Source organism: Dendrobates tinctorius, unplaced genomic scaffold (assembly GCF_039654945.1).
Source record: "Dendrobates tinctorius isolate UK_male_01 unplaced genomic scaffold, ASM3965494v1 ptg000184l, whole genome shotgun sequence".
In the NCBI taxonomy this organism is placed as follows: domain Eukaryota; kingdom Metazoa; phylum Chordata; class Amphibia; order Anura; family Dendrobatidae; genus Dendrobates; species Dendrobates tinctorius.
Genome location: NW_027361851.1, coordinates 5,305,958 through 5,328,476, shown reverse-complemented (window position 1 = coordinate 5,328,476; position 22,519 = coordinate 5,305,958). Strand labels below are relative to the sequence as shown.

The 22,519-nt window shown below is 45.3% G+C and overlaps 1 protein-coding gene across 4 annotated transcripts in view; it reads right to left on the bottom strand.

Moving 5' to 3' along the window:
* MTG1 (mitochondrial ribosome associated GTPase 1) overlaps positions 1-22,519 on the bottom strand; it is a 536,307-nt gene that overhangs the window by 589 nt on the left and 513,199 nt on the right. The gene's annotated exons all lie outside the window — the stretch shown is intronic.

Genomic DNA, 22,519 nt, shown 5'->3' with positions numbered 1-22,519 from the left:
AGTGCAGCAGTGGAGATCTAAAACTCAGGTGCATCATATGGTGAGGCACATCTTTTTGATCCCAAAAATAAAGTAACTTGGGATTGTTTTTTCACAAATATCACTTTTATGACAAAGGAAATAAGAGCAACACAACCCAAGTTATATTGTGAGGTTTCATCCATTTTCAGAAGTATTCTCAATTTGACCATAATCTGCTTACTAGACATACAGCAGGGCCAAGAATGAAGGGAACACCATTTGACTTAAAGGGAATTATTTTGGCTAGAATTTCAGGCCTCATCACACGCTGGTAGAGGCATTGGGCTGTCAAAATAACAGAGACAACCCAGAAGTTTTAATATAGTGATTGAAGTACTAAGATTAAAACCTATAACATTTATTAAATTAATTTTAAATTATTTTATATCCCCCCCAAAAATGAGAAAATGGTGCAAAGAAATTCAGCACTTCAAATAGATTGCTAACTGTATTTTCAGGACATTTACAACTAAATAGAAGAGATTCTGAATAATGGTTAATAAATGCCTTATTTCAATTGCTTTGTAAAAAAGAATCAAAGAACCAAACTATCCCTTAAATCTTTATGTCAGTGTTAGCTTTAAATGGATTCACCACCCTAACAATGGCAATCATGCCACCGACTTGCAAACCTAGTCCTTATTCAAAGACCCTAAGAATCCTTTGAACATGCCTTCTGCCTCCTGTGCTAATTACAGTGGGGAAAAAAAGTATTTAGTCAGTCAGCAATAGTGCAAGTTCCACCACTTAAAAAGATGAGAGGCGTCTGTAATTTACATCATTGGTAGACCTCAACTATGGGAGACAAACTGAGAAATAAAAATCCAGAAAATCACATTGTCTGTTTTTTTTTCATTTTATTTGCATATTATGGTGGAAAATAAGTATTTGGTCAGAAACAAGCAATCAAGATTTCTGGCTCTCACAGACCTGTAACTTCTTCTTTAAGAGTCTCCTCTTTCCTCCACTCATTACCTGTAGTAATGGCACCTGTTTAAACTTGTTATCAGTATAAAAAGACACCTGTGCACACCCTCAAACAGTCTGACTCCAAACTCCACTATGGTGAAGACCAAAGAGCTGTCAAAGGACACCAGAAACAAAATTGTAGCCCTGCACCAGGCAGGGAAGACTGAATCTGCAATAGCCAACCAGCTTGGAGTGAAGAAATCAACTGTGGGAGCAATAATTAGAAAATGGAAGACATACAAGACCACTGATAATCTCCCTCGATCTGGTGCTCCACGCAAAATCCCACCCCGTGGGGTCAGAATGATCACAAGAACGTTGAGCAAAAATCCCAGAACCACGCGGGGGGACCTAGTGAATGAACTGTAGAGAGCTGGGACCAATGTAACAAGGCCTACCATAAGTAACACACTACGCCACCATAGACTCAGATCCTGCAGTGCCAGACGTGTCCCACTGCTTAAGCCTGTACATGTCCGGGCCCGTCTGAAGTTTGCTAGAGAGCATTTGGATGATCCAGAGGAGTTTTGGGAGAATGTCCTATGGTCTGATGAAACCAAACTGGAACTGTTTGGTAGAAACACAACTTGTCGTGTTTGGAGGAAAAAGAATACTGAGTTGCATCCATCAAACACCATACCTACTGTAAAGCATGGTGGTGGAAACATCATGCTTTGGGGCTGTTTCTCTGCAAAGGGGCCAGGACGACTGATCCGGGTACATGAAAGAATGAATGGGGCCATGTATCGTGAGATTTTGAGTGCAAACCTCCTTCCATCAGCAAGGGCATTGAAGATGAAACGTGGCTGGGTCTTTCAACATGACAATGATCCAAAGCACACCGCCAGGGCAACGAAGGAGTGGCTTCGTAAGAAGCATTTCAAGGTCCTGGAGCGGCCTAGCCAGTCTCCAGATCTCAACCCTATAGAAAACCTTTGGAGGGAGTTGAAAGTCCGTGTTGCCAAGCGAAAAGCCAAAAACATCACTGCTCTAGAGGAGATCTGCATGGAGGAATGGGCCAACATACCAACAACAGTGTGTGGCAACCTTGTGAAGACTTACAGAAAACGTTTGACCTCTGTCATTGCCAACAAAGGATATATCACAAAGTATTGAGATGAAATTTTGTTTCTGACCAAATACTTATTTTCCACCATAATATGCAAATAAAATGAAAAAAAAAACAGACAATGTGATTTTCTGGATTTTTTTTTCTCAGTTTGTCTCCCATAGTTGAGGTCTACCTATGATGTAAATTACAGACGCCTCTCATCTTTTTAAGTGGTGGAACTTGCACTATTGCTGACTGACTAAATACTTTTTTTCCCCACTGTATATACACTCCACAACACTGAAATTGTAACACCAAGAAAGAAAAGTAATGAAACAATTAAAATCACAGGATCTTTAGGCCTGTTTCACACTTCAGTTTTTGCCCATCAGTCAAGATCCGCCGTTTTGCAAAAAAAAGGATCAGCTATTTTGTTTGGCGGATCCGATTTTTTTTCCCATTGGGTTTCAATACCGGCGGATCTTGCAATACCGCCGACATGCCTGGACGGAGCATGTAACGTTTTTTCGGGCGGCAGGATCCGCACTTCACACTGTGCATGCCCGAAAGACTTCACTCAGCCTGAAATTTAACCCATCTGTTCTGGCGCCTGTTGAGAGGAACAGAGGCTGCTATCTGCAGACCGGATATAACTTCAAGAGAAATGTGCTGTCTTCCAGGTGCAAAAATTAAAGATGTGTCTGACAGGATATCAGGACTCTTCAGACCTACAGATGACTACCCATTCCTGCTACTACATGTGGGGACAAATGACACCGCAAGAAACGACCTGGAAACCATCTGCAGAGACTTTGAAGACTTAGGCAAGAAAGTGAAAGAACTGGGAGCGCAGGTGGTCTTCTCTTCCATCCTCCCAGTGGAGGGCCATGGAACAAGGAGGTGGAATAAGATTCTGCAGGTGAACAACTGGCTACGCCAATGGTGCCGTCAGCAACGATTTGGATTTATGGATCACAGAGTGAATTACCTTTACGATGGACTACTTGCTAGAGATGGGGTGCACCTTACGAAGACTGGAAAACATGTATTTGGAAGTCGCCTTGCTACACTTGTAAGGAGAGCTTTAAACTAGAACAACATGGGAAGGGAAGCAAAAGACCAGAAAAAGCCATACACCTGACAAATGCTATTGAGAACTCTGCTATTAGAAGTGGAAAGGAAGAACAAAGACAAAATAATCTAATTAATACAAATATTGGAGAAAGAGAAACCAATCACAATCTAAAATGTTTCTATACTAATGCACAAAGCATGGGCAACAAACAAGGAGAATTGGAACTACTAATGCAGGAAAAGAAATATGATGTCATTGGAATCACTGAAACTTGGTGGGACAATACACATGATTGGAATACAAGAGTAGAAGGATACAACTTATTTGCAAGAAACAGACTTGATAAACGAGGAGGAGGTGTCGCATTGTATGTTAGAAACGCGTATATCTGCACAGAGATTGAAGCTTCAGAGACTGGGAGTTCTGTGGAAACTGTTTGGGTAAGAATACAAGGACAGAACAATGGAAAGGACACCATTGTAGGCATTTACTACAGGCCGAATGTGCAAGCTGAAGATATGGATGAACTCTTTATGCATCAAATGGCCAAGTTCTCCAAAAAATATGACATAGTTGTCATGGGGGATTTCAACTATCCAGCCTGTCTGACTTGGGAGCCTTTCAAGTTTGAGTTCACCTCTGACCAGATGGTCCTTAAGTGATGTATGGATTTCTCTACCCCCGGGAGGTCCGACATCTTAGCCGAAAATGAACCAAAACGTGGGTGTAAACCAAGATTACAGAAGAACGGGGTGGTTTTGATGGATTCTTGGTATTGGTTATTTAGGGCGAATTCGGCTAACGGGAGATGTTCCACCCAATCAGATTGATGTTCCGAGACATAACAGCGGAGATACTGCTCTAGGCCCTGGTTAGTGCGCTCAGTTTGACCATTGGTCTCAGGGTGGTAAGCGGAGGAGAAGGATAATTCAACGCCAATCCGTTTGCAGAACGCCCTCCAGAATTTAGAGACGAACTGGGTTCCTCGGTCGGACACGATATTCACCGGGGCGCCATGCAGTCGTATTACATGAATAACGAACAATTTACTCAGCGTTTCTGCATTAGGTAGTCCAGACAGGGGAACAAAATGGCACTGCTTACTGAACCTGTCTACCACCACCCAGATGCATGTCTTCCCTTCTGAGGGTGGCAGGTCAGTAATGAAGTCCATGGAGATGTGGGTCCATGGACTCTCTGGGGCAGGCAAGGACTGGAGCCAGCCGGCAGGCCGATTATGGGGGGACTTAGCACGAGCACAAGTTTCGCAAGCCAGTACGTAATCCTTGCAGTCCTTAACCACCGTCGGCCACCAAAAATTCCTGGTCACTAGTCTGGCTGTATTATTAACACCAGGATGGCCTGCCAGGACAGAGTCATGCGACTCTTTCATAACTTGTAGACGCAACGGGGCCGGAACGAACAATTTCTGGGGGGGCGTCGTGTCCGGGACTTGTTCTGAGGATCTACGGATCTCCTCCAGAAGGTCCAGAGACACGGCCGACACGACGATCCCATTGGCCAGTATTGGGACTGGTTCCGAGTCCTCAGCCTGTGAGGGGCAGAAACTTCGAGAGAGGGCGTCAGCCCTTACATTTTTCGTCCCTGGACGAAACGTGATCACAAAGTTAAACCTTGAGAAAAATAAGGCCCACCTGGCCTGCCTAGGATTCAGTCTTTTAGCAGACTCCAAGTAGGTCAGGTTCTTGTGATCTGTGATCACGGTAACCTTGTGTTTAGCACCTTCAAGAAAGTGGCGCCATTCTTCGAAGGCCCACTTTATGGCCAACAATTCCCGATTCCCTATATCATAATTTTTCTCAGTAGGGGAGAATTTTCGGGAAAAGAAGGCACATGGGCGGAGTTGAGTGAGAGAGGCAGTGCCTTGGGAAAGCACTGCACCTACCCCAACCTCAGAGGCATCAACCTCTACCACAAAGGGGCGATCTAGATCAGGCTGAATTAATATTGGGTTGGCAGAAAAACACTCCTTTAAAACAGAAAATGCCTGAAGTGCCTCTGGCTTCCAATTAACCACGTCAGCCCCCTTCTGGGTCAGATCCGTGAGCGGTTTGGCGATCTCAGAGAAGCCTTTGATGAATTTACGGTAGTAATTAGTAAATCCCAAGAATCGCTGCAGCGCTTTTAGAGTTTTAGGTTGTACCCATTCTCTAATGGGTCGGATCTTGGCAGGATCCATGCGAAACCCCTTAGCAGAAATCATGTACCCCAAAAATTGTACCTCCTCAGCCATAAAAACACATTTCTCCAACTTGGCGTATAGAGAATGTTCTCTAAGTCTCTGGAGTACAGCACGGACATGTTGCACGTGTGTAAGAACATCAGCGGAGTAAATCAGGATGTCATCCAAATAAACCACTACACATACCCCACAAATATCCCTGAATATATCATTCACAAAGTGTTGGAACACGGCGGGCGCGTTACTCAATCCAAACGGCATCACAAGGTACTCAAAATGACCAAGAGGTGTGTTAAAGGCTGTTTTCCACTCATCCCCATTTCTTATGCGAACCAGATTGTAAGCCCCCCGGAGATCAAGCTTAGTGAACCAACGGGCTCCTAGTAGCTGATTAAACAGATCAGGGATGAGTGGAAGCGGATACTGATTTTTCACAGTAATCGCGTTCAGCTCACGATAATCAATACACGGTCTGAGTCCACCATCTTTTTTTTCTACAAAGAAAAACCCAGCCCCTACAGGTGAAGTGGAGGGTCTAATAAAACCTTTTTGCAAGCTGTCCGCTATGTAGTCTTTCATGGCTACACGCTCAGGACCAGAGAGGTTAAATATTCTCCCCTTAGGGAGACGAGCACTTGGAACCAAGTCTATAGGACAGTCATACTCTCTATGAGGCGGTAATTTCTCAGACTCCACTATGGAAAAGACGTCCTCATAGTCCCTGAATGCGTAAGGTATAAAGGGTGTTTTAATTTTAATTTGGTTCACTGACAGCGACATACAGTGATTCTGACACTGTGGACTCCAGCGCACGATATCCCCTTGGTGCCAGTCAATAATAGGATTATGCTGGCGCAACCATGGCATACCTAACACAACTGCATGTGATAAATTGGAAATAACAAAAAATGACATATGTTCTGTGTGTAATGCCCCCACTGACATAACAATCTCTGTAGTAACAAATTCCACTCCACCCTGGATAATGGATGTACCATTAATCGCCGTGGTTTGAATAGGAGCATTAAGCCTTAAAAGAGGTACACCGAGTTTCCTTGCAAGCAAAAAATCTATGAAGTTGCCTGCGGAACCACAATCCACATAGGCCTTCACACACAAAGATTTCTTTGAAAATAAGAGAGAAACGGGTAACAAAAGTTTAGCCGCATTTGCGGGCAATACCTGAGCCTCTGGGACAGCACGACCAGAGCTGCCCAGAGGCAGACGTCCCAGGAATGTGGATTTCTGACGCTCAGCATTTCCCTTGAAGCCTCCAGGCTGCAGCATGATGGTATAGGAAGATGGGAGTATTCCTTCAGACTGTGCACTGGAGCAGGTGTAGGCCAGGTAATCAGCTCAGGGAAAAAAAAAAAATCAGGAGACTGCTTTTATATATGATGGAAATACACACAAAAAGCAGTTCTTTTTTGGGCCGGATATAATGTGACGGCCGTCTGCGAATCTGGGCTGCAGTGGGGACAGCACCCCGAGTAACCCCGAGACCCTTAACCCCTATACAGGGATCTGGAATTGTAGCAAGGCCCAGGAGGTAGCTGTCTAGATTAGCAGTGGACCAGAGCAGGACGGCCACCAAGGGGTCAAAACTAAAACCCGTAATCAAGGTCAGGATGCAGGAGTCTGAGACCAGGGCGCCGCAGAGGCACAAAATCAGCAGACAGAGGGAGAGTCAAAAGTCCAGGCCAGGGTCAGTAAAACCAGGAGGGCAGCGAGGTACAGAATCAGCAGGCAGAAGGAGAGTCAGGAATCCAAGCAAAGGTCAGCATCAAAAAGTCGGAAGAGAGGCGGAGGTACAAAAACGGCAGGCAATAGAATGGTCAAGAATCCAGGCTGAGGTCAGAGTATACACTATAGAAATTCACACAGTAACACGCAGGGGAACCAAGAATATATCCGGCGGCTTGCAAGACCAGTCCCCAGGTATTTGAGGGATCAGGTCCTCCCTCACAGGTTCCCGGCCCGATGATGTAACCAGGACCGCCCCCGGACCAGGCCAGATGGACATGCAGTAAGCCCTACATGACTGACAGAGGGGCGGAGCCTGCGCCCACCAGATGCCTGTGCAGGAGCCCCCTCTCTGCCACCACCCTCACCCTGGAGCGAACCACGGCGCCTCCCAGTGGCTGAGGCAGGAATAGCCGTCCCCGAGTCCGACGGCGATGTGACGGTCCGGCGCCCCCGAGTGGCCGAGACCGGAACTGCAGGCCCTGAGTCTGGCAGTGACGTCCGGCGCCTCCTAGTGGCCGACGCTGGAACAGCAGGCCCTGAGTCTGGCTGCGACGTGACAGGTGGTGGGTTCAGCTTAGGGCTGGACAGGAGACAGGGACAGGGTGGAGGCTCAGGCAGGCACACCTTCAGTGTAAACCCTGGGTAGAGGGACAGACAGGGTTCCCCTAGTCTGAGGGACATCACAGGGGTCCCGGGGTTTTTGCCTAAAGTAACCTAGGCATTCCATGACATTATAGTCGGCCCAAATAATAAAGTGAGAGAGAAAAAAAAAAAAAAAAAAAGGTATAGATAGGGAATATAGGGGTTACTTACTATGGATCCTATACTTTCCCTAACCAAGCAGCTGGAGGCTCTATCCATACAGGTCACTGAACTCAGGGGGGCGGTCCAGCAACAAGGCCTGTCAGCTCCTGCAGTACCTGCTGAGGCTGCAGCCAGGGCAGCTGAGCCCAAGTTTCCCCTTCCTGAACAATTTGCTGGTGATCGTGGTAAGTTCACGGTGTTTCGTGAATCATGCAAATTGTATTTCCGTATGCGTCCACATTCCTCAGGTAATGAGGCTCAACGCGTGGGCTTGGTGATTTCTTTGCTGAGTGGTGACCCACAGGCCTGGGCCTTTTCACTCCCTTCAGACTCACCGGCATTTGAATCTGTAGATTTTTTTTTCTCTGCTCTGGGTTTGATCTATGACGATCCGGATAGATTAAACTTAGCAGAGTCTAAGATACGCTCACTGCTACAAGGTGATCGACCAGCTGAGGATTACTGCACGGAATTCCGGCGCTGGGCGGTGGACACGCAGTGGAATGACCCTGCGCTTAGAAGTCAATTTTTGCATGGGGTTTCTGGAAGGGTTAAACAGACTCTCCTAATGTACGAGACTCCCGCCTCTCTGGAGGCTGCGATGGCACTTGTAGTACGCATAGACCGACGTCTCCGTCAGGGGGTGCTGGTTTCGTTGCCTCCGGGAGGTGGGGGCGTGGTCGGTGAGGTTGCCGCGGGTGAATCCGTGGAACCCATGCAGAACGCTGGTATAGCACAGTCACCGAGTAACAAGCCTAAATGTCCTTGGCACAGAAGGCAGGGGCTCTGTTTTTTTTGTGGCAAAGGAGGACATTTTATTAACGCTTGCCCCCTGGTACCTAAGAAGGGCGCGCCGGCGGAAAACTGATAGGCTCAGAGGGTTTGGAGGAGTCTAGTCTGAGCCTTTGTGTATCCTCCGTCATGGTTTCCCAGTGTATGCTCCCTGCTAGGGTGGTACTTGGGGGGCAAATGCTCTCTATTACAGTATTTATTGATAGTGGCTCAGCTGCCAATCTCATTTATGAGAGGTTCGCGCATACAGCGGGATTTCCGGTGGAGAAATTGCCGAACCCCATCCGGGTGGTTACCATCAATGCTTCCCCGTTGTCTCAAGGGGAGATCACAGAGTGTGTGTTGGATATACAACTCCACATCGGAGTATTACACTCAGAGCGGGTAACTTGTAAGGTGCTTAGTAACTTACCGGCTCAGATGGTTCTGGGCTTTCCATGGTTGTCAATGCATAATCCTGTTATTGATTGGAAGACCCAGGACATACAGTGGTTCTGGGCTTTCCATGGTTGTCAATGCATAATCCTGTTATTGATTGGAAGACCCAGGACATACAGTAATTCAGTGGAGCAGGGAGTGTCAGGAGAGGTGCCTGGCTACATGTATTTCTGCTTTGACTCCCAGTATCCCGGAGCCGTTGCTGGATTATGCGGATGTATTTTCTGAGAAGGGTTGTTCGGAACTACCACCGCATCGCCCCTATGACTGTGCTATTAGGTTGAAACCAGGGGCCAAGTTACCTAAAGCTAGAATGTTTAATATCTCAGGTCCCAAGAGGCTAGCTCTCAAGGAATACATTGCGGATAGCCTGAGCAAGGGTCATATTAGACCTTCCTCTTCTCTGGCTGCTGGCTTCTTCTTTGTTAAAAAGAAGGATGGCGGTTTACGCCCGTGTCTGGATTTCAGAGAACTCAACCAGATTACGGTCCGTGATCCTTACCCTAAGCCACTTATACCCGATTTATTCAACCAAGTGGTTGGTGCCAGGTGGTTCTCCAAACTGGACCTCAGGGGGGCGTACAATCTTATAAGAGTCCGTCAGGGGGATGAGTGGAAGACAGCGTTCAATACCCCTGAGGGTCACTTTGAGAGTTTGGTAATGCCGTTTGGGTTGACTATGGCACCGGCGGTCTTTCAACACTTCATTAATGATGTCTTCTCTCAGTTGTTGGGGAGGTTCGTTATAATTTATCTTGACGACATCCTCATTTTCTCTCGTGACCATGATACACATATAGAGCATGTTAGACAGGTTCTACAGTTGCTCAGAGAGAACAGGCTCTATGTCAAGCTTGAAAAATGTGTGTTTTTCGTACAGGAGCTACCGTTCTTGGGTTATATAATCTCCGCCTCAGGTTTTAAGATGGACACCGCAAAGGTGCAGGCGGTACTACATTGGGATCGACCTGATAATCTTAAGGCGCTTCAGCGATTTCTTGGCTTCTCCAATTACTATAGGAAATTTATTAAGAACTTCTCTATGATTGCCAAACCACTGACTGACATGACTAAGAAGGGTACCGACTTTTCTGACTGGTCTGAGCCTGCGGTACAGGCGTTTGAATTCCTCAAGAATAGTTTTGCCTCAGCGCCCATTCTGGTGCAGCCCGATGTCTCCTTACCGTTTGTCGTGGAGGTGGATGCGTCGGAGGTTGGAGTGGGGGCTGTACTGTCTCAGGGCCCTTCTTGGGCCAAGTTGCATCCGTGTGCCTTCTTCTCCAAGAAGCTGTCGCCTGCGGAGCGTAATTATGATATTGGCAACAGGGAACTATTGGCCATCAAATTGGCATTTGAGGAGTGGCGACACTTCTTGGAAGGGGCTCTTCATCAGATTACTGTGATAACCGACCATAAGAATTTGCTTTATTTAGAATCTGCTAAGCGCCTGTCCTCCAGACAGGCTCGCTGGGCATTATTCTTCACCCGGTTCAACTTCATTGTTACCTATCGACCTGGGTCGAAGAATGTTAAGGCAGACGCTTTATCCAGGTGTTTTCCTGGTGGAGAGTTATTGTATGTGAAGAGCCGGTGCCTATTCTCCAAGAGGGTGTGGTGGTATCTGCCATCACGACAGAGATTGAGGCAGAGAATGCGGAGGCTCAGGAGGTGGTACCGCCGGGGTTGCCTGCTAATAAATCTTTTGTGCCGCTACATCTACACTCTAGAGTGTTGGGCGACACGGTACTGGCAGGTCATCCAGGGGTTAAGAGCACTCTGGAACTGGTATCGCGTCGTTTTTGGTGGCCTAAAATCCGGCAGGATGTGGCCTCATATGTGGCTGCCTGTACCACGTGCGCACGGGCCAAGACTACTCGTTCCCGTCCCGCTGGTAGCTTGCAGCCTCTCGGGGTGCCCAGTAAGCCATGGACTGAGATTTCCATGGATTTTATTACTGACTTGCCCGCCTCGGCAGGGAACTCTGTCATTTTGGTAATTGTTGATAGGTTCTCCAAAATGTCACATTTCGTTGCTTTACCGTCTTTGCCCAATGCTAAGACTCTTGCTCAGATATTTATTCGCGAGGTGGTCAGACTTCATGGTGTCCCATCTGACATTGTGTCTGATCGAGGTACGCAGTTTGTGGCAAAGTTTTGGAGAGCTTTTTGTTCTCGCCTTGGAATCAAATTATCTCATTCATCGGCTTTCCACCCTCAGTCGAATGGACAGACTGAGCGGATGAACCAAAACCTGGAGCAATACTTGCGCTGCTTTATTTCCGACAATCAGGAAGAGTGGTCAGCGTTTCTTCCTCTGGCAGAATTCGCTATAAACAACCATTACCAGGAATCGTCTGGGGAATCTCCTTTTTTTTGTGTGTATGGTCAACATCCTCAATTTTGCACCTTGCGTCAGGGGTGCTCAGTTGGCGTCCCTGAGGAGGACCAGTTGGGAGCTCAATTGTCGTCTGTTTGGAGGAGAGTCAAGCAGCACTTGTTGAAGGTGGGCTCCAGGTACAAACGGAAGGCTGACTGCAGACGTGTGCCAGGTCCGGACCTGTGTGTGGGTGATAGGGTGTGGTTATCTACTAGGAACATTAAGCTCAAGATACCGTCACTTAAGTTGGGTCCCAGGTTCATTGGCCCATTTAGAATCTCAGCAGTGATCAACCCCGTGGCATTTCGTTTGGAGTTGCCGGCTGTGTATAAGATTCATAATATATTTCACAAAGCATTGCTAAAGAAGGTCGTGGGTTTGGTGGATGGTTCTCCCGGGCCACCACCTCCCGTCTTGGTGGATGGCGCGTTGGAATTTGAGGTGTCCAAAGTGGTGGACTCTTGGGTTGTGCGTCGCACTCTACAGTACCTGGTCCACTGGCGTGGCTATGGTCCTGAGGAGAGGACATGGGTGCTGGCCTCTGACATTCATGCTGTTCGACTGGTTACTATGTTCCATCGTCGCCATCCGGACAAGCCAGGTCCTCGACATGGTGAGGTTCCGGAGGTCCCTCGTAGAAGGCGGGGTACTGTCATGTCGGACACTGTTCACACCAGGGTGTCCAGCAGACAGCGGTAATACCCTGTTGGGTATTCTCTTCCAGTCGGGATAGGGTTAACCAGGTTGTCATGCTGGCTTAGGGCTGGGCCACGCCCTTGGTCTTTAAATAGTTTGTCCTGACTATGGGCGTTGCCGACTATAGCTTTAGCCTAGTGCTAGCAATACCGGTCAGCAGTGGTGGTGTTGGAGCGTCTGATATCTGGTGCAGTATATCCCTCAGTGGTTCTTTCTCCAATCTGTTATATATATATTTGGTTGCCCTTGCACATTATTGTATTCCCTTGTGTATTAACTGTGTGGTGTTTCTTTTACCCCTGTCCATACGTATTTGTGGGGTCTGGTGTCTGGTCCCCTCACTGGGTGGAGGGTGGTGGGTTCAGTTAAGGGCTGGACAGGAGACAGGGACAGGGTGGAGGCTCAGGCAGGCACACCTTCAGTGTAAACCCTGGGTAGAGGGACAGACAGGGTTCCCCTAGTCTGAGGGACATCACAGGGGTCCCGGGGTTTTTGCCTAAAGTAACCTAGGCATTCCATGACAGGAAGTCTGTGTCTGTGGTGAGTTGGGGTTGCCGGTGTACCTTTAGTGAGGCTCCGGTTTTTTCCACCTCTCCTCAGTCGCATGAGGTTCCTGACTATTTGGCGGACTACTATGATGTATTTAGTGAGAATGAGTCTGCGTCCTTGCCTCCTCATAGGAGTTATGACTGTGCAATTGAACTAAACCCGGGGTGTAAATTTCCTAAGGGTCGGCTCTTCAATTTATCTGTACCTGAGCACGAGGCTATGCGGTCCTATATTAAGGAGGCATTGGAGAAGGGTCATATTAGACCATCCTCTTCACCCTTAGGTGCCGTTTTTTTTTTTGTAGCTAAGAAGGATGGTTCTTTAAGGCCTTGTATTGATTATCGTGCCCTCAATAAAATTACTATTAAATATCAGTATCCGTTACCCCTGATTTCGGATCTATTCTCTAGAGTCAGAGGTGCTTGCTGGTTTACCAAGCTTGACCTCTGTGGGGCGTATAATCTTATCCGCATTAAGCAGGGGGATGAATGGAAGACGGCGTTTAATACTCCGGAGGGACATTTTGAGTACCTGGTGATGCCTTTTGGGCTCACTAATGCCCCTTCTGTCTTCCAGTGCTTCATGAACGATATTTTCCGAGACTTTGTCGATAAATTTTTGATTATCTATCTGGATGATATTTTGATCTTCTCCAAGGATTGGGATTCTCATGTGGAACATATTCGGACTGTGTTCCGGATCTTGAGAGAGAATTCTCTGTATGTCAAAGGATCAAAATGCCTTTTTGGAGTACAGAGAATTTCTTTTTTGGGATTTATTTTGTCTCCGTCAACTATTGAAATGGACCCGGCCAAGGTACAGGCCATTTATGATTGGGTTCAGCCCACTTCTTTGAAGGCCCTTCAGAAGTTTTTGGGTTTTGCTAATTTTTATTGGAAATTTATAGCAAAATTTTCTAGTATTGCCAACCATTGACTGACCTGACCAGGAAGGGTGCGGATGTGTTGAATTGGTCTCCGGAGGCGGTTGCTTCCTTTCAGGAGCTGAAGCGTAGATTTACCTCCGCCCCGATTCTGCGGCAACCTGATGTCTCACTCCCGTTCCAGGTAGAGGTGGATGCTTCTGAGATTGGTGCAGGAGCGGTGTTGTCCCAAAAGGATCCGGTAACATCTAAAATGAATCCCTGTGCTTTCTTTTCCCGTAAGTTCTCTTCATCTGAACGTAACTATGATGTGGGTAATCGGGAACTGTTGGCCATGAAATGGGCATTTGAGGAATGGAGACATTGGTTGGAGGGAGCCAAACATCAAGTTGTGGTCCTCACTGACCACAAAAATTTGACTTACCTAGAGTCGGATAAACGCTTGAACCCTAGACAGGCTAGGTGGGCCTTGTTTTTTACACGTTTTGATTTTGTGGTCTCTTTCCTTCCTGGAACTAAGAATGTCAAGGCTGACGCCCTCTCTAGGAGTTTCTTTGCTGATTCTCCTGTGGTGACCAAGCCTGCCACCATCTTAGGCGAAGGGGTAGTTCTTTCTGCCATCTCGCCCGATTTGAGACTTGCTCTGCAAGAGTTCCAGGAGGACAAACCTGAGCGTTGCCCCAGTGGAAAGTTGTATGTTCCTGACCAGTGGAAGAAGAGAGTGATGTCTGAAGTTCATTGCTCTGCATTGGCTGGTCATCCAGGTATTTTTGGTACTAGAGATCTGGTGAGTCGCTCTTTTTGGTGGCCCACCTTGTCTCATGATGTCAGGAATTTTGTGCAGTCCTGTGGGACTTGCTCCCGGTCTAAATCTTGTTCTCGCTCTAGTGGGTTGTTGATGCCTTTGCCGGTCCCCAGGAGGCCATGGACCCATATTTCAATGGATTTCATTTCTGATATGCCGGTCTCTCAAAGAATGACTGTTATTTGGGTGATTTGTGATAGGTTCTCTAAGATGGTTCATCTTGTACCACTCCCTAAGTTGCCATCTTCCTCTGAGTCGGTGCCTCTGTTTTTGCAACAGGTGGTTCGCTTGCACGGGATTCCTGAGAACATTGTATCTGACAGAGGAGTTCAGTTTGTGTCTAGATTTTGGAGGACTTTCTGTTCCAAGCTGGGAATTCAGTTGTCCTTCTCATCTGCTTTTCACCCTCAGACCAATGGGCAGACAGAGAGAACAAACCAGACCTTGGAGTCGTATTTGAGATGTTTTATTTCCGCTGATCAGGATGATTGGGTTTCATTTTTGCCCTTGGCCGAATTTGCTTTAAATAATAGAGCTAGTTCTGCCACTTTGATGTCACCTTTTTTTTGTAACTTTGGTTTTCACCCTCGATTTTCTTCAGGGCAGGTGGAGCCTTCTGCCTGCCCAGGTGTTGACACTGTGGTGGAGAGAATGCACCAGATCTGGGACCAAGTGGTGGATAAGTTATCTCTCTCCCAGGAAAAGGCCCAGCGGTTTTCCAATCGGCATAGGACCACTGGTCCCCAGTTTAAGATTGGTGATATGGTGTGGTTATCATCAAAAAATATTGCTATGAAGGTGGCTTCTCCTAAGTTTAAGCCTAGATTTATTGGACCTTACAAGATTTTGGAGATTATTAATCCGGTCTCTTTTCGTTTGGCTCTTCCTGTCACATTTAAGATCCATAATGTGTTCCATAAGTCCTTGTTAAAGAGGTTTGTTGAGCCAGTTGTGCCTGAGGTGGCACCTCCGGACCCTGTATTGGTTGAAGGTAACTTGGAATATGAGGTAGAGAAAATTCTGGATTCCCGTCTGCCTAGACGGAGACTCCAGTATTTGGTTAAGTGGAAGGGTTATGGTCAGGAGGATAATTCCTGGGTCTCTGCCTGATATTCATGCCAAAAGATTGGTGCGTGCCTTTCATCGGGCTCACCCTGATCGCCCTGGTAGTGTTGTTGAGGGTTCGGTGACCCCTCCTCAAGGGGGGGTACTGTTGTGAGTTCATTTTCCCCTCCGTCACTGAGGCCTGGTGAACTCCCTATTCTAGTGAAGGAAGGTAGTGAGCCTGATTATCAGGCACCTGGGACTAATGAAGACGATTGGCTGAGTGGAGTCACTGACTGGATTTAAGGCAGCCTACGCCCTTTCTGCCCTGCGGGTGATTTCTCTGTGGACTCTTGGACACCAGTCTGATTCCTGCTCTCCTAAAAGCTAAGTTTTCTGTTTTGCCTTTTTGCATCTAAGATTTGTTTTTGTTTTTCTTGCTTTTTGGATTCTGCCACTCCCTGCTGGAGTGTGCAGTGTTCCTAGAGCTCTGTCTTCTGAAAGTACCTGAGTGCTGATTTAGTTTTTGAAGCTTAGTTGCTTCAGGGCCATTTTTATATCAGCTTGTTGGCTTTTGTCTCTGATAGGGTTTTGGCAGATTGCAGACAGCAGCCTTCCTATCTGCTCCTATCTAGGTAGTTTTTGGGCCCCGTCTTTGCTCAGCCTGTCTCTGTCTGTGTAAGTGTTTTCATCTTGCTTCACCGTCATTATATGTGGGGGGCTGCCTATTGCTTTGGGGTCTGCTCTGGGGCAGTTAGATTTCCCCTTTCCTTCTTTAGGCCTATGTATCTCTCCGGCTGTGATCGAGGGGTCTAGGTCATCGTAGGAACCCCCCACGGCTACTGCTAGTTGTGTTGATAAGTTCAGGGGTCTGCAATCTGATAGTTGCCAACTTCTCTGGTTTTCAGGACTAGCTAGCCATTCTGTTTTTGCCTCCTACGGTGACTCAATCATAACAGGAAGCATTTAAGGAAGCCAGGATGGATGAACACAGAACTTAAGCACATGCTAAAAAGGAAGAAAAAAAATGTTTATAAAATGGAAAGAGGGAGGCATATCTAGAGAAGAATATAATGCTGACTGCAGAACCTGCAGGGCACAAATCAGATTATCTAAAGCTGACAATGAATTGAGGCTTGAAAGAGATGTCAAAAGCAATAATAAAGGATTCTGGGGATATGTCAAAAGTAAAAGAAAAGTCAAAGATGCTATAGGATTTTTACAGGATGAAAATGATGAAATGGTAAGACAGGATGTTGAGAAGGCCGAACTTTTAAATTCCTATTTTGCATCTGTTTTCTCTCAGAAAGGAAATGTAACATCAACTGTTCTTCACTGTCCTATTAAGAGAATAGAAGAATCCAGGATATCTATAAACAGAAAGATAGTGAGGAAACACTTAGCTAACCTAAATGAATTCAAGTCTCCAGGTCCAGATGAATTACACCCCAGAGTACTGAAGGAGATAGCAGAAGAAATTTTTGAACCCCTCTCCATAATCTTTGAAAATTCTTGGAGAACAGGAGAAATCCCAGAAGACTGGAGAAGAGCAAATGTTGTTTCTATCTTCAAAAAGGGGAAGAAGGTGGACCCAGGCAACTATAGGCCGGTGAGTCTGACTTGTATACCAGGAAAGATTTTTGAACAAATTATTAAACAACATGTATGTCAGTACCTGGATAAGAATGAAGTGATTAAACAGAGTCAGCATGGGTTTGTAACTAATAAGTCATGTCAGACTAACTTAATTTCCTTCTATGACGGAATCACTGATTGGGTGGATCAAGGAAATGCTGTAGATATTGTATATCTTGACTTCAGCAAAGCATTTGACAAAGTATCTCATACAATCCTTATTGAAAAAATGACTAAGTATGGAATGGACAAGGCAACTGTTAGGTGGATTCATAACTGGCTTAGTGATCAGACCCAAAGAGTGGTCGTAAATGGCTGCACATCCAGTTGGAAGAATGTCTCAAGTGGGGTACCACAGGGCTCTGTCCTGGGCCCTGTATTGTTCAACATCTTTATCAACGATTTAGATGAAGGAATTGAGGGTAAACTGATTAAATTTGCTGATGACACAAAGCTAGGAGGGATAGCTAATACTAGAGAAGAGAGAGAGAGGATTCAAAAAGATATAAATAAACCTGAGAAGTGGGCAGCAACTAACAGAATGGTTTTAACAGGGAAAATGCAAAGTACTACATCTGGGCAATAAAAATGAAAAAAGCATATACAGAATGGGAGGAATAGGGCTAAGCAACAGCACATGTGAAAAAGACTTGGGTATACTAATAGATCACAGACTGAATATGAGTCAACAGTGTGATGCAGCAGCAAAAAAGGCAAATGCAATTCTGGGATGTATTAACAGAAGCATACAGTCTAGATCACGTGGGGTCATTGTTTCCCTCTACTCCTCTTTGGTCAGACCTCATCTGGAATATTGTGTCCAGTTTTGGGCACCACATTTTAAAAAAGACATCAACAAACTGGAGCAAGTTCAGAAAAGAGCGACCAGAATGGTGACTGGTCTGCAATCCCTGTCTTATGAGGAAAGGTTGCAGGATTTGGGAATGTTTAGTTTGCAAAAGAGAAGACTGAGAGGAGACTTAATAGCTGTCTACAAATATCTAAAGGGCTGTCACATTGTAGAGGGATCAACTTTATTCTCATTTGCACAAGGAAAGACTGGAAGCAATGGGATGAAACTGAATGGGAGGAGACACAGATTAGATATTAGAAAAAAAATGTTGACAGTTAGAGTGATCAATGAGTGGAACAAACTGCCACGAGAAGTGGTGAGCTCTCCTTCAAAGGAAGTCTTCAAACAGAGGCTGGACAGACATCTGACTGGGATGATTTAGCGAATCCTGCTTTGAGCAGGGGGTTGGACCAGATGGCCCAGGAGGTCGCTTCCAACTCTACGATTCTATCTCTCTCTCTCCTCCCCGGGCTGCGGTTCCTTTAAAATTCTTCATTCATTGGATCCGTCAAAAAAACGGTCCGTTGGCATCCGTTCACATCAGTTAGCAACGGATCCGCTTTCCGCCATTTTGGCGGATTTTACCTGACACAAAAAAACTGAAGTGTGAAACAGGCCTTAGACGTGCTAATATTATGCAAATGATAAAAAAATGAAAACATTTTCAAAATCATTATCAACTGAGTGCCACATGCAAAACACGCTATGGCATGTTATCAATGCGGTTATTTATGTCTGTCTGAGGACTGTTAAGGCTAGTTCCACACTAGCGTTACAGGGTGCAGCGCACGGCCGCCGCTAAGCCCTGCCCCCTCCAGTCAGTTCCTCCTCTGATCACATGATGCAGCATGCGATTAGCGAACCCTATATTTAGCATTAGGTACGCTGGTATGATTTTGCTGGCGTTGCGCCCAGCGCACAAAAATGCAATACAGTGCGTTTTTGTGCACTGGCCGCAAGATCCACTGTTGGTAGCTCTATTTGCATTAGTCAATCAATGCTGATCTAGATGTGCTCGATGGGAGACAAGACCATACATGATGTATGTCATAGTAGTACATTTAGGTCATGCAGGCTGTTATCAGTAGAATCAACAACATGTGGCTAGGAGATGTGTTGAAACAGGTCTCCTGAAACACTTTGCAGAATTGGAAGTACCAAGGGTTCCACAACCAAATCTATGTAAAGCAGAGCTGTTCGTGTATCCAGAATAAAGACTAGAGGGGTCTGTCTTCTGTATGTTATGCCACCATATGCAATAATACCAGAAGTAGGATCAGCAACCTTCCCGTGTGCAGGCCTGCCTCTTTATGGTGTTACCTTCGTGGTGTAATCAGGTTCAAAGAATAATACGTAGTGAAACATTCTGTACTGCAAATTAAATCAAACATCACTTTAAAAATCCAAGGTGTCAAACAGTGTCTACACAAACTATTAGAAGATGTTTGCACAACATTGGCTTACTAGGCAGACATCAAGATACAGGTCTTCCTTTAACCTCACACCAAATATCTCAAAGGCTATCATGGTGCAATGCAAGACAGCAATGGAGGTTGGTATGGAGAGCTATACTCTTCAGCGATGAGTCCTGCTTGAATGCAAGGATAGCTGGAGATTCATCTGTAACGCCATGAAGGGGCCTTTACTCGGGTACATGAAAGTGTCCCAGGAGTCGTTCTTCAATACTACAATACCAAGCAGTATTTTCACCATGCATGCATGGCTTAAATAACTTTCCATGGCCTGCAATGTTTCCATACTTGTCTCCCATTGAACACATAACGGACATCATTGGTCAGCAATTGGAAAGGGAGCCGTCAGCAGCAGATCTACTTGGCTTCCCAAGTGCATTCAGTGTGGCAGAACATTCCTCAGACAAACATTAATAACCTCATTACTAGCATGCCAAGGCGGGCAAATGCATGTATCTTTGCATGTGGACACACATACTGGATACACAGAGAGATTTGAAAATTTTGATCTTATTTTCTCGTCATTTCTATAATTCCATGAATTTTCCTTGCTGATTTTGCAATTTTAATTTTGAAGAGTATATATATGAAGAGATGGCAAATAAGCATAATTACTAGTGTTATCCATGGCATATTTCTAATGTGAACACTTAATATAAGTGTGCTTATGTAGACCAAAAATATAGAAGATTTAGAAGCTGAAGAAATAAAATGGCAACCCTGAGAGTGGCCATAAAAAATTGCTGAAATATGAGAATGCTCATAGAAAACTGGTTTAGCTCCTGTGTTTAATTATCATAGATGATCAAATATAAGTAGATTCAAATTAACCAAATTATGTGGGTTTTACAAAGAAATTCATTTCACAGCTAAGTTATTCTCCCCTGATTAGGCTGTAAAAAAAACAAACAAAAAAAATAATACCTCACCACTCCTCTCTATGGCTACGCTCGCTGCTGGCTCTCAGCTCTCGTGTACTTGGTAATTCTTACCACAATCATACACTGAAACCACAAGCATCTTCATGCTAGGCCACAACCAGGCCCAGACGTATCTGTACCTGCGAGTAGTACGAATGTAGCTCATATTCTGACGCAGGGCTCCTCAGTATCAGAGAGTGTGAATGCATAGAAGCAGAATTCCAGAATTTCTACACTAAAAATAGCTTTAACCCCTTTCTGCCATATGACGTACTATCCTGTCCATGTGCCCTGGGATTTAATACCAAAGGATGGGATAGTACGTCATATGCTGATCGCGGCCAGGTGTCAACTGATTATCACAGGCTAAAAACAATGCTTTATCATCATACCGCCGAACAAAAAGTGCAATAACGCGAAATCAAAAAGACGTATATTAATAAACCTGGTACCGCTGAAAACGTCATCTTGTCCTACAAAAAACAAGCCACCATAAAGTGTCATCAGCGAAAAAATAAAAAAGTTATAGCTCGCAAAATAAAGCAATGCAAAAATACTTATTTATTTATATAAAAATATTAAATTGTTTTTATTGTATAAAAGCGCCACAACATAAAAAAAATATATAAATGAGGCATCACTGTAATTGTACTGGCCTGAAGAATAAAACCGCTTTATCAATTTTACCACACGCGAAACGGTGTAAACACCCCCCAAAAGAAATTCATGAAATGCTGTTTTTTGTTCATTCTGCGTCCCAAAAATCGGAATAAAAAGCAATCAAAATATGTCACGTGCCTGAAAATGGTACCAATAAAAACAGCAACTCGTCCCGCAAAAAATAAGACCTCACATGACTCTGTGGGTCAAACTACAGAAAAATTATAGCACTCAAAATGTGTTGATGCAAAAACTATTTTTACAATAAAAAGCATCTTTTAGCGTGTAGCAGCTGCCAAACATAAAAAATTGCTATAAATAGTTAGTCAAACCCCCCTTTATCATCCCCTTAGTTAGGGAAAAATAATAAAATTACATTTTTTTTTTCCATTTTCCCTTTAGGGTTAGGGCTAAGGTTAGGGTTGGGATTAGGGTTAGGGGTGTGTTAGGGTTAGAGCTTGCGTTAGGGCTAGAGGTGTGTTGGGGTTAGGGTTGGAGTTACAATGGGAGGTTTTCCACTGTTCAGGCACATCATGGGCTCTCCAAACATGACAGGGCGTCTGATCTGAATTCGAGCCAATTCTGCGTTGGAAAAGTAAAACGGTGCTCCTTCCAAGCTCTGCCATGCACCCAAACAGTGGTTTACCCCCACATATGGGGTATCAGCGTACTCAGGACAAATTGCAAAACAACTTTTGGCGTTCAATTTCTCCTTGGGAAAATAAAAATTGAGGGCAAAAATATTATTTTTGTGGAAAAAAATCTGATTTTTTTATTTTCACGCCCGGGCGTTATAAACTTCTGTGAAGCACTTGGGGGTTCAAAGTGCTCACCACACATCTAGATAAGTTCCTTGGGGGGGTCTAGTTTCTAAAATGGGGTCATTTGTGGGGGGTTTCCACTGTTTAGGCACATCAGGGGCTTTCCAAACGCAACATGACACCTGCAGACCATTCCATCAAAGTCTGCACTCCAAAACGTCACTACTTCCCTTCCGAGTCCCAACGTGTGCCCATACAGTAGTTTTCTCCCACATATGTGGTATCAGCGTATTCAGGAAAAATTGGTCCCCAAAAGTTGTTTTCCAATTTGTCCTGTTACCCTTGGGAAAACAAAAAATTGGCGACTAAAAGATCATATTTGTGGAAAAAATATGATTTTTTTATTTTCACACCCGGGCGTTATAAACTTCTGTGAAGCACTTGGGGGTTCAAAGTGCTCACCACACATCTAGATAAGTCCCTTGGGGGGCGTCTAGTTTCCAAAATGGGGTCACTTGTGGAGGGTTTCCACTGTTCAGGCACATCAGGGGCTCTCTAAACGCGACATGGCGCCCAATTTCAATTCCAGCCAATTTTGCATTGAAAAAGTCAAACAGTGCTGCTTTCCTTCCGAGCTCTGCCATACACCGAAACAGTGGTTCCCCCCCACATATCAGGTATCAGCGTACTCAGGACAAATTGCACAATAACTTTTGCAGTACATTTTCTCCTGTTACCCTTGGTAAAATAAAAAAAATTGGACCTG